This window comes from Panthera tigris, chromosome X (assembly GCF_018350195.1).
Source record: "Panthera tigris isolate Pti1 chromosome X, P.tigris_Pti1_mat1.1, whole genome shotgun sequence".
NCBI classification, from domain to species: domain Eukaryota; kingdom Metazoa; phylum Chordata; class Mammalia; order Carnivora; family Felidae; genus Panthera; species Panthera tigris.
Genome location: NC_056677.1, coordinates 41,906,137 through 41,917,738, shown reverse-complemented (window position 1 = coordinate 41,917,738; position 11,602 = coordinate 41,906,137).

Below are 11,602 nucleotides of genomic sequence, written 5' to 3'. Positions count from 1 at the left end.
GGCTCCTCCTCCCACCCTCAAGGTCAAGGAGCAAAGAACATTCCCTTGGACTGCCCACTTCAGATTTCCCATTGGTGTCCCAGGTAAAAACTAATAATGGGGAACAAATTGACTTTTAAATGGACGTGGGTGGGACGTATTTGGCATTTAAACTAATTTAAGTTTATTGGTTTAATTAAGTTATCAGCATTAAATATGAAACTTATTCTACCTAGGTTTGCTAAAGGTTAAATAAGTTCATGTTGTCTCTGTTGCAATTTGTTAGCAAAAAGTTGACTTAAAATAATGGTTAATTTTGTCTGTCTCAACATTTTCAAGGGTAATTCTTAAGATAACTTTCAGGGTCTTTGGTAACCTAAAATTTTAAAGTTTTACTTGCATAATAAATGGCATTGAATTCATTGGACATCTAGGTCTTTTCCAAATATAATGGAATGCTAAAGAATTGCTTAAGCATAGGTTTATGTTTTTGGCTTCTTATGGCAAAAAAAAAAATACCTAGGCATATTTAAATCTGTTAAAAAACATGCTTTATGCTTAATGGATTCATAATTTGCCATCTAAAAAAAAATTCTGATGTAACACAGAGTTAACAGTTGGTTACTACTTAGTTTTCACTGGAGACTAAGGTTTCTAAGAGTTAAAATTCTGCTAAGTATAATTAAGACTAATAAAAATAATGAAAGTAATTCTGTAGGTAGAAAAGTAGGAGATATGTAAGAAAGATATATGGAATGGGAATACCTTTTTGTTCAAAGTAAAAGAAAGTAATTTTGTCCTAAATGAGTCTGGTTGTTTGGAGAAAAAGGGCTTAGGTCAAAATCTGAAAGCAAAGGAATTTTATATGTGGTCAGGATGGACTAAGGTTAAAATAAATGGATTTTACAAGAGCGCTAGTATAAGATTAAAATTCTGCTTTACTTTCTGGTAAAAAGGCAAAGTTTTTGTGGGTTGTTGGTATATTTTTGATAAAAGAAAAAGGTAAAAAAAAAAGGCTTTTTCTGTCCAAAAAGATGGAAAAAATATGATTTTAACCAAAAGTGCAGGGCAGCATGCCCTTGAGTGTTTTACGCAAGCCTTGGTTGAAATTGCCCTTGAAATTGTCCTGTGATCCAAAGGCTGGGGAGCCCTTGACGTCCTTGCTGCCAGCCTCCAAATGCTCCACATTTGTGTTGTTTCTGTTTAGCAAAGGAATGGATGCATGTGCCATATAAGGCATACATGACTATGATACATAAAAGACTTTCACTGGAATACATAGGAGCCATTTTGCTACACTTAGCCCAGTGTATGCCAATTTGTAACAACCTAGATACTAAAAAACAGATATCCACATGGCTGAAACATTTATGTGGGCATTGCTGAAAAAGGCAAGGGAATAGACCTTAACTTTGGCAGTTTTAGCCCCCCTTGATGGCCAATTTTATCCTTTCAAAAAATGGTTTTCACCAGCCTTTTAAAACATAGTTGTAAAGAGGATTACTGTTGGGCCAAAATGAAATTAGTGCATCCTTCTACAACTAGGGAAGTCTTGCTTGGGCATAGTCGATACCCTTAATGTCCTGCAGATGAAAAAATGGAGGGATAGGAGAAATCAGGGAAGACAAGGTCAGCTCTCAGAGGTAGGGTCAAGCCTGGATAAGAACGACTGCTTCCAGCACCTCGTGAGACTGACAAAGCTTTTGGCTGCCAGTTGAATAACCAGCCAAAACGCAGGGCCAGGAAATGAGGTTTCTACTGGCCAGCTATGGAAAATTAAGATAAGGGACACTTCTTCCCCCTTTTTCCTTAGATGGGTAATTCCCCAACCAGGCCAACACTCCTTTGGGATGCATTCTAAAAAGCTGGGATAATTTTGATCCATAAGCTCTGAAAAAAACCACAAATAACTCATTAATTATCTTGGGGCTGGATGCCCTATAGGGAACTTCCAGTTTCCCACCGGGGCCCAGGGAGTTTCATCCCAAGATCCTAATTGGGACTATGACCATCCCATTAAGAAATGGTAGTGCCGGGTCACCTGGGTGGCTCAGTTGGTTAAACATCTCACTTCAGCCTTGGTCATGATCTCACCATTATGAGTTCAAGCCCTGCATCAGGCTCTGTGCTGACAGCTCAGAGCCTGGAGCCTGTTTCAGGTTCTGTGTCTCCCTCTCTCTCTGCCCCTTCCCCACTCTCACTCTCTCTCAAAAATAAATACACGTTAAAAAAAATTTTTTTTAAAGAAATGGTAGTGCCATGGCACAAAAACAGACACTCAGATCAATGGAACAGAATAGAGAACTCAGAAATGGACACACAAGCATATGGGCAACTAATCTTTGACAAAGCAGGAAAGAATATCCAATGGAATAAAGATAGCCTCTTCAGCAAGTGGTGCTGGGAAAAGTGGACGGTGACATGTGTAAAAATGAACCTGGACCACTTTCTTACACCATGCACAAAAATAAACTCAAAATGGATGAAAGACGTAAATGTAAGACAGGAAGCCATCAAAATCCTTGAGGAGAAAGCAGGCAAAAACCTCTTTGACCGTGGCTGCAGCAACTTCTTACTCAACATGTCTCTGGAGGCAAGGGAAACAAAAGCAAAAATGAACTACTGGGGCCTCATCAAAATAAAAAGCTTCTGCACAGTGAAGGAAACAATCAGCCAAACTAAAAGGCAACTGACGGAATAGGAGAAGATATTTGCAAATGACATATCAGATAAAGGGTTAATATCCAAAATCTATAAAGAACATATCAAACTCAACACCCAAAAAACAAATACTCCAGTGAAGAAATGGGCAAAAGACATGAATAGACACTTTTCCAAAGAAGACATCCAGATGGCCAACTGACACATGAAAAAAATGCTCAACATCACTCATCATCAGGGAAACACAAATCAAAACCACAATGAGTTACGACCTCACATCTGTCAGAATGGCTAACTAACAACTCAGGCCACAACAGATGTTGGTGAGGATACGGAGAAAGAGGATCTCTTTTGCACTGCTGGTGGGAATGCAAACTGGTGTAGTCACTCTGGAAAACAGTATGGAGGTTCCTCAAAAAACTAAAAATAGAACTACCCTAAGACCCAGCAACAGCACTACTAGGCATTTATCCGCAGGATACAGGGATGCTGTTTCAAAGGGGCACATGCACCCCAATGTTTATAGCAGCACTATCAACAATAGCCAAAGTATGGAAAGAGCCCAAATGTCCATTGATGGATGAATGGATAAAGAAGACATGGTGTATATATACAATGGAGCATTACTCGGCAATCAAAAAGAATGAAATCTTGCCATTTGCAACAACCTGGATGGAACTAGAGGATATTATGCTAAGTGAAATTAGTCAGAGAAAGACAAATATCATATGACTTCACTCATATGAAGACTTTAAGATGCAAAACAGATGAACATAAGGGAAGGGAAGCAAAATTAACAAAAGAGGGAGGGGGACAAACCATATGAGACTCATAAATATTGAGAACAAACAGGGTTACTGGAGGGGTTGTGGGAGAGGGGATGGGCTAAATACGTAGGGGCATTAAGGAATCTACTCCTGAAGTCATTGTTGCACTAGATGTTAACTAATTTGGATGTAAATTAAGAAAACAAAATAAGATTAAAAAAAAAAAGAAATGGTAGTGCCACCACTTCTAAGCTTGTGCTTTAGAGAAATTAAGGAGGTCTAACATTAAGCCCTAAAATTATGCTAAATTAGTCACTATTTTACAAACACAAAATGAGAGCCTGATGGCCTTCCTGGAGAGGTAGAGGGAGGCTCTCATTAAATATATGGCTATCTGCCCTGACACCCCTAAGGCTGAGATGATTTTGAAGGACAAATTTGTCACTCAATCAGCCCTAGATATTCAGAGGACATGCAAAAATTGGCTGTTGGCCTGGAAGGGACCTTGGAGGAGCTCTTACAAGCTGCCAATCGGGTAGGTTACACCCAAGATCAAAATTTAAAAAAAAACAAAATGGAAAAGGAGGCTTAAGAAAAATCTGGGGGCACCTGGGTGGCCCAGCCGGTTGAGAGACCAACTTTGGCTAAGGTCATGATCTCACGGCTCATGAGTTTGAGCCCCACATTGGGCTCTGTGCTGACAGCTCAGAGCCTGGTGCCTGTTTCATATTCTGGGTCTCCCTGTCTCTCTCTGCCCCTCTCCTGCTCATGCTATCTCTCTCTGTCTCTCAAAAATAAACAAACACTAAAAAAAGAAAAAGAAAAATCTGAGGCCTGGGGCACCTGGGTGGCTCAGTGGGTTAAGTGTCCGACTTTGGCTCAGATCATGGTCTCATGGTTTGTGGGTTTGAGCCCCACATCGGGCTCTGTGCTGACAGCCTGGAGCCTGCTTTGGATTCTGTGTCTCCCTCTCTCTTTGCCCGCACCCCCCCCCCCCAACTTGCATTCTGTCTCCCTCTCTCTCAAAAGTAAATAAACATTAAAAAAAAAAAGAAAGAAAAATCTGAGGCCTTACGCTCTATGTCAGACCAAACTTCCTGAGGTCCTGGCACCAAATGCTACTTATGTGGCCAGTTGGGACACTGGAAACGAGACTGCCCTCAGAAGGGACAACAGAAGTCAAAGCCCTGTAAGCCATGCCCCTTGTGTGGAGAAAATCACTGGAGGTCTGAATGCCCTCGGGGACCTCTATCTGCAAGGGCTCAGATAACCAGTGTCCCTGAAAGGGACTGATGGGTTCTGGGACTGTTCAAGGTGGCTTCGGGAGCCAACTGTCTATTGGAAGCCCAGACCCTTGGGTAACTCTGGAAAACTCAGGTAACTAAAAAGCTGGTTCGTTTCCTTCTTGATACCGGAGCCACCTTTTCTGTCTTCCTTTCCGCTCCAGGCCAACTATACAGACACAGTATACTGATTAGAGTCATTTCCAGAACACTTATGTCTAAATTTTTCTCTCAGCCCCTGGGCTGCATACGGCGAAAACTAACTTTCTCTCATTCTTTCTTGATAATGCCAGAGAGCCTTACTCCCTTGCTAGGAAGGGACATTATAACTGAATTAGCGACTATAGTGCTAACTCCAGGACAGAAAATCGTGTGAGTTTGGGGGAATTACTGGATATTGTAGGCTGTGGATACCAGGGTTCAGGAAAATAGCTCACCTGCTCTATCAATTATTAAAGGAGACTCAATCCCACCTACTCTCCCAAGGAAATGAACTGGGGCTGACTCCCAGATACTGTCTCCAGCCCTCGGGATGGTTACAAACAGAGCCGGGCAATTACTAATACCGAGCTCCCAGAGCTGGAAGAGCATGAAAGCACTGCATCAGGCCTTTCACTTAGGGAGGGATAAAACTTATCAAATGGCCCAAAGGATGTTTACTGGGAAAAATTTGTCAAGGACAGTTCGGCAAGTAGTAGCGGCCTGTGAAGTCTGTCCTAGAAGCAATCTTCTCAACCACAGACTTGCTCTCCCAGGCAATCAAGGACCTGGAGGCTATCCAGGGAAGACTGACAATTAGATTTCACTCACATGCCAAGGTCAAAAAGGTCCCAACATCTGTTGGTACGGGTTGATACTTTTACTAATTGAGTAGAGACCTTCCCCTGCAAGACAGAAAAGGTGCAAGACGTAATAAAAGCTGTGCTTTATAAAACAAATTTTTAGGCCGGGTTCAGTTTACCTACAAATTTGCAAAGTAATAATGGTAAATGGCTGTCTTGGCTCTTTCTCCGGTAGGACTCCCGGCTTTTGGAAAAGTTCTACACTGCAAAATAGAGCAAACTGTCTGCTTGCTCAGCAGAACACCAAATGACACCTCACAAGCATTAGATGCTTTAAATCAAGAATGAAATGAAGTTAGGGCCAGACTCTTGGAAAATCGAGCCACCACGGATTACTTACTGCTCCTCCATCGCCTGGGTGGTGAGAGATTCCCTGACATGTGTTGTTTCAATATGACCAATAATTCCCGTAATCTCACAGCTGATAGATGACATTTGGACACAATTAGGCAAAGTTAGGGTCTCTCCTGGATTGTTTGACCGGTTTGGGAACTGGGGACATCTTAGAGATGTCATCTTGGTGGTCAGTGTAATCTTTAGTTTGTGTTTTCCTCTTTGTGTCTGCCATTGTTTGTGCCGCCTCCTGCCTGCCAGCCTTCCTGTAGATCCACACCGTGGGCCACCCGACATCCCCTTGAGTAGACTCTGACTGCTGTACCTCCACACTGTCCCTTGTCAGCTTGAAGAAGCCAGAGCACTCATCATCCCTGTTCTCTAATGGCAGTTAGGGACCCTATTCCAGGGGGGAGAAACGAGTAGGGAAAGGGTTACATTGGTACTTACTACCATTAAAATAAGAGCTTGGTTAGGGGTGCCTGGGTGGCTCAGTCAGTTAAGCGTCCAACTTTGGCTCAGGTCATGAGTCCACCATTTGTGAGTTCGAGCCCTGCGTTGGGCTCTGTGCTGACAGCTCAGAGCCTGGAGCCTGTTTCGGATCTTGTGTTTCCCTTTCTGTCCTTCCCCTGCTTGTACTGTCTCTCTCAAAAAAATGAATGTTAAATTTTTTTTTTTTAAAAAGTCAGAGTTTGGTTAGTGTTGCTGAGCTGTTGGGGGAAAGGAGGAGGGATGAGAAATAAGTTTAAGCTAGAACCTGAATGAAAAGGAGCCAGATACACACAGCTCTGGAGGCTGAATGTGCAGATAAGGCCGGTGAAGCTGGTGAATGACTGACTCAGAGAGGAGGCAGAAATCACTTCACAGGACTAGAAATGGGGTCCCTATGCTCTTAAGATCTCAATTCCATTTACTTGGTGAAGGATTTGGGGCCAGATCATGGGCTTGGGAGAGACTGGACCCTGGGTTTAGGGTACCTCAGTCCTCGGCAATATAGGTAAATAGTCCCAGGCCTTGCTTCTTCTTGTTTGTTCTGTTAATACACTGAACTACATCTCATTGCTTTTCAAAATGTCAAGGCACCCCAGCCAGGTTTTGGGGACAGCCTGAACTTACCAGGCTCTGACCACATCCATCTTCTGTAACTGTCACAACCACCCCAATGAGAAAGGTGTGACATTTAGCGCCACTTTGAAGATGAGGGAAGTGCACCCTGGAGGGGTTTACCACCTGTTGTCACAGAAGTTGAAGACATGAGAACTAGCATTTGGACTCAGGCAAGGAGTCGAACTGGACTAATTTTCTTATCCTGGATACTGGAGACCACCAACCCCTGGTAACCAGACGGCAGTGTTGACGGAGTGCTCCATTCTTCTCCTTTCTCTGTACATCCTCAACAGCAAGTCTCAAGTCCATTTCTACTCCTCTTTGACCTCCTGCACTGGTAGGTCCACACTGAAACCCACAATAGCTCCTAGCTGCTCTCAGGCTTCCTCTGCAACTTTGCCTCTTGTTGTTCTTCCTCTGTCAGGTTAGGTTCCAGCCACTGTCTTTCTTGCACATCCTTCGAAAACTGCTCAAACTGTAAAATTGCTACGTCCCTTCTATTACCTGTCACACTTAACAAATGCTAACATTTATTGACCACATCTAACTACCACTGTTCTAGGTGCTTCCTGTATCTTAACTCATTTAATGGGCTACCTTTATTATCTCCATTTTATAGGCCAGGAGAGAGTTTTTTTAAGTTGATTCATTTATTATTTCTGAGAGAGAGAAAGCAATCACAAGCAGGGGATGGGCAGACAGAGACAAAGAATCCAAAGCAGGCTCCAGGCTCTGAGCTGCTGGCACAGAGCCCGATGTGGGACTCGAACTCACAAACTGCGAGATCATGCCCTGAGCTGAAGTCGGACGCTTAACCGACTGAGCCCCCCAGGCGCCACGAGGCAAGGAGAGAGGTTTTAAGAGTTCATCGGTATGGGGCGCCTGGGGGGCTCAGTTGGTTAAGCAACTGACTTCGGCTCAGGGCATGATCTCACAGTTGGTGGGTTCGAGCCTCACATCGGGCTCTGTGCTGACAGCTCAGAGCTTGGATCCTCTTCAGATTCCGTGTCTCCCTCTCTCTCTGCCCCTCCCCTGCTCACGCTCTGTGTCTGTCTCTCAATAATGAAAAATAAACGTTAAAAAAAAAGAGTTCGTGGGTATGGAGGTTGGAAGGCAGGACCTCTAGAGCTGGGCAAAAAGGTAGTGCTTCTGACTGGAAAAGCCACAGAGGTCCTGAGATCTGTGATTGAGGGCGGGGAACAGGATGGGGTTCTAGGGCCAGTATCTGGAAAATAACAATGTCAGATGCGAAGAAAAGGAAGCTAGTAGGGAGAAAGGGAGGGGGGAGAGAAGAAGGGGGATAGAAAGAGAGAGAGAGACACAGAGAGAGAATATATCCCAAGCAAGCTCTGCACTGACAGTGTAAACGCAGGGCTCAATCTCACAAACCGACTTGTGCGCTCTCTCCCTCTGAAAGTAAATAAACTTAAAAAAAAAGATACCATACAGTAGGAAACACCAGGAACTCTGCACATTTCATTCACTCAACCCTTCTTCCACTACATGGACCAATGGGAAGACTGGACTCCAATGAAGAAAAATATACCTCTTATTATGGATTACAATCATAAAGGTTAAAATAGAGACTGCAAATTGTGGGTTCAGATGACTATTAAGAACTTAAAAAAGTAAAGGAAATTTCCAAAGAGTTTTACTTAAAGAAAGCTTAAGGGTGCCTGGGTGGCTCAGTTGGTTCAGCGTCCAACTTCAGCTCAGGTCATGCTCTCCTAGTTCGTGGGTTTGAGCCCCATGTCGGGCTCTGTGTCAACAGCTCAGAGCCTGGAGTCTCCCTTTCTCTCTGCCCCTCCCCTGCTCATGCTCTCTCTCTCGCTCCCAAAGATAAAATAAAAACATTTAAAAAAATAAAAAATACAAAATTTAAAGGTTAAAAAATTTAACTCAACACTGTACCAAGAATGTTTACACAGAACACCATGGACTGTTTTTAACAATTTAGAAGCCTTAACTTTCTTTGTGCTTTCATTGTATGTGAAGACCATGCAATAGAATCTAGGGTAGCTGTCCATAATCAAACTTTTCTGCAGTGTATTGTATGCATATTCACGCTAACTGGAAAAAATAAAGGTTATCAAAAGCTCTGGGGCACCTGGCTGGCTCAGTCAGAAGAGCATGCGACTCGTGACCTTGGAGTTGTGAATTTGAGCCCCACATTGGGTGTAGAGATTACTTAAAAAATAAGCTTAAAAAAGAAAAAGATTACGGGGTGCCTGGGTGGCTCGGTCAGTGGGGCATCTGATTCGGCTCAAGTCATGATCTCATGGTTCCTAAGTTCGAGCCCCACATCAGGCTCTCTTCTGTCAGCACGGAACCCACTTCAGATCCTCTGTCCCCCCTCTCTGCCCTTCCCCTGCGAGTTCTCTCTCAAAATAAATAAACTTGTTAAAAAAAAAAAAAGATTAAGAAAAGCTGCAAGTCAGGTCTTGTACCAAATTTGAAAAAAACCCCAAAACCAAAAAACACCTGCTGCTTCTAGTTTCTCAGATCTTTGTGCACTCTGAATGATAAAGGATCACAGCCTTTAGGTTAGCCTGGGGAGGGATGATGGGGTGAAGATGGATCCTGGCAGGGACTGTAGGTTTTGTCCTGAGAAGCAGAGTGGTAGAACACTGGCTAGTGATCATTATCTAGTATGTCTTTTTACGTCCCTGAAGTATTCACAGCAACTTACTTTGAAAAACCTTTTGGGGGTGCCTGGGCGGCTCAGTCGCTTAAGAGTCTGACCTCAGCTCAGGTCATGATGTTGTGGTTTGGGAGTACCAGCCCTGCATCAGGTTCTGTGCCGACAGCTCAGAGCCTGGAGCCTGCTTTGGATTCTGTCTCCTCTCTCTGCCCCTCCCTTACTTGCTTTCCCTCAAAAAAACAAACATTAAAAAATATTTTTTTAATTGAAAAGAAAAACCTTTTGAAAGTTTCCTACACCTGGGATGCCTGGGTAGCTCAGTTAGTTAAGCGTCCAACTCTTGGTTTTGGCTCAGGTCATGATCTCATGGTTTGTGATTTGAGCCCTGCATTGGGCTGACAGCTTGGAGCCTGCTTGGGATTCTCTCTCCCTCTCTGTCCCTCCCCTGCTCTCAAAATAAACAAAAAATTTCCTACACCCCCAAACCCAGAGTGCATGGGGCATGGGTGTGGGTTTACTATCAGTAATTTGCCATGTTCTAAAAGTCCATGAAGTGGGCATTATCATTTCCCATTTTACACCTGTTGAGCCTGAGGCAGAGAAATTTAAACTGTGAAGCAAGATCTGAAAACAGTTTTTAGCCCACATGGAGTGGGAAGAGCAGGGCCTTGGATTTATTCTTGGAAGGGGTAAGGAGGCAGGGTGTCTAAAGTAGAGGTTTGAATCAAAATTTGGGGTATAGGCAAGATCCAAGGCTTGAAATATTTGCAAGCCAGGGACTTACTTGGCCTTCACGGGCCTTAGGACAGAGGTTTCCAAGGCACCTCCGCATGGGAGTTTCTGGTCTCCATGGTTCTTGAGGAACTTGCACACTAGAGAACACTAGGTAACTTCTGGTCAAACTGAAAGCAGAGGACTGACAGGTCTGCATCCCATTACCTGGGAATTTGGATTGGCAATTACAAAGAAAACAGGAGTCCTCTTAAGCCTTTTTCTTTAGAGCAAATAAACAGCAAGAGACTGGGCCTCCCTGGGCTTGATTACAAGGACCTTCTGTTTTAAGTCAACTCTACGCCCAATGTGGGGCTTTAACTCACAACCCCAAGGTTGAGTCACATGCTGTACAGACTGGAGCCAGCCAAGACACCCCTGTTAAGGTACCTTCTAACATCACAACAGGTCAGGTCAACCAAGTTTTTTAGGTCTAGGAAGCTATGGTCTTCATGGGCTTCACTTAGATCACTTTGTTGCAGGAACTTTGTGGTAGGTTATGGGATCCTGTCTTGGAACATGTCAAGGGTGAGGACGTTTTACTTCCTGACAGGCAGGGAGCGGAGGTACCCCCCTGCTATAGCCTATCTACAAGGCAGTAGTGGTATTCTTCCTGCCAGCCTCCACTGCCTTAGCCCTCCAAAGACCCAGCACAGAATGTCTCCTCAAATACCCAATATCCAAGTGGTGGTGGTAGTCATGCCTTTACCTGGTCCTGGCTCAGTGGGCCAGACAGCTCCGAGAAGTTCGCCACCTGCTAAAGAAGATTCACAAGTGCTTGGGTGAAATGGTCCTTGAGGCCTGTCCCAACTAGCTGGGACCAGGAGGCTTCCACTACTGGGACTCTCACAATACAGGGACCCATAGTCACAGTCAAGGTGCTGTAACAATACCAGACTGGGTGGTTTATAAACTCAGTTCTGGAGGCTGAAGTCTGAGTTCAGGGTACCAGCTTGGTTTAGCTATGGTGAAAGCCCTCTTCTTGTATCCTCACATGGCTGAGAACAGAAGAGGGAAGGCACCACCCTTTATGACTGCACCTAATCGTAACCACCCAAGGGCCTCACCTCTGAATACCATCATATTGGGGAGGGGAGAATTTTAACATAGGACTTTTGAGGGAACACACAGTTCACTAACACACTCTGCATAAATGAGGGAATAAGGCCGTTTATGATGTTCTGGAACCTACAATCTGGTGGTACTTGGCTATCAGCC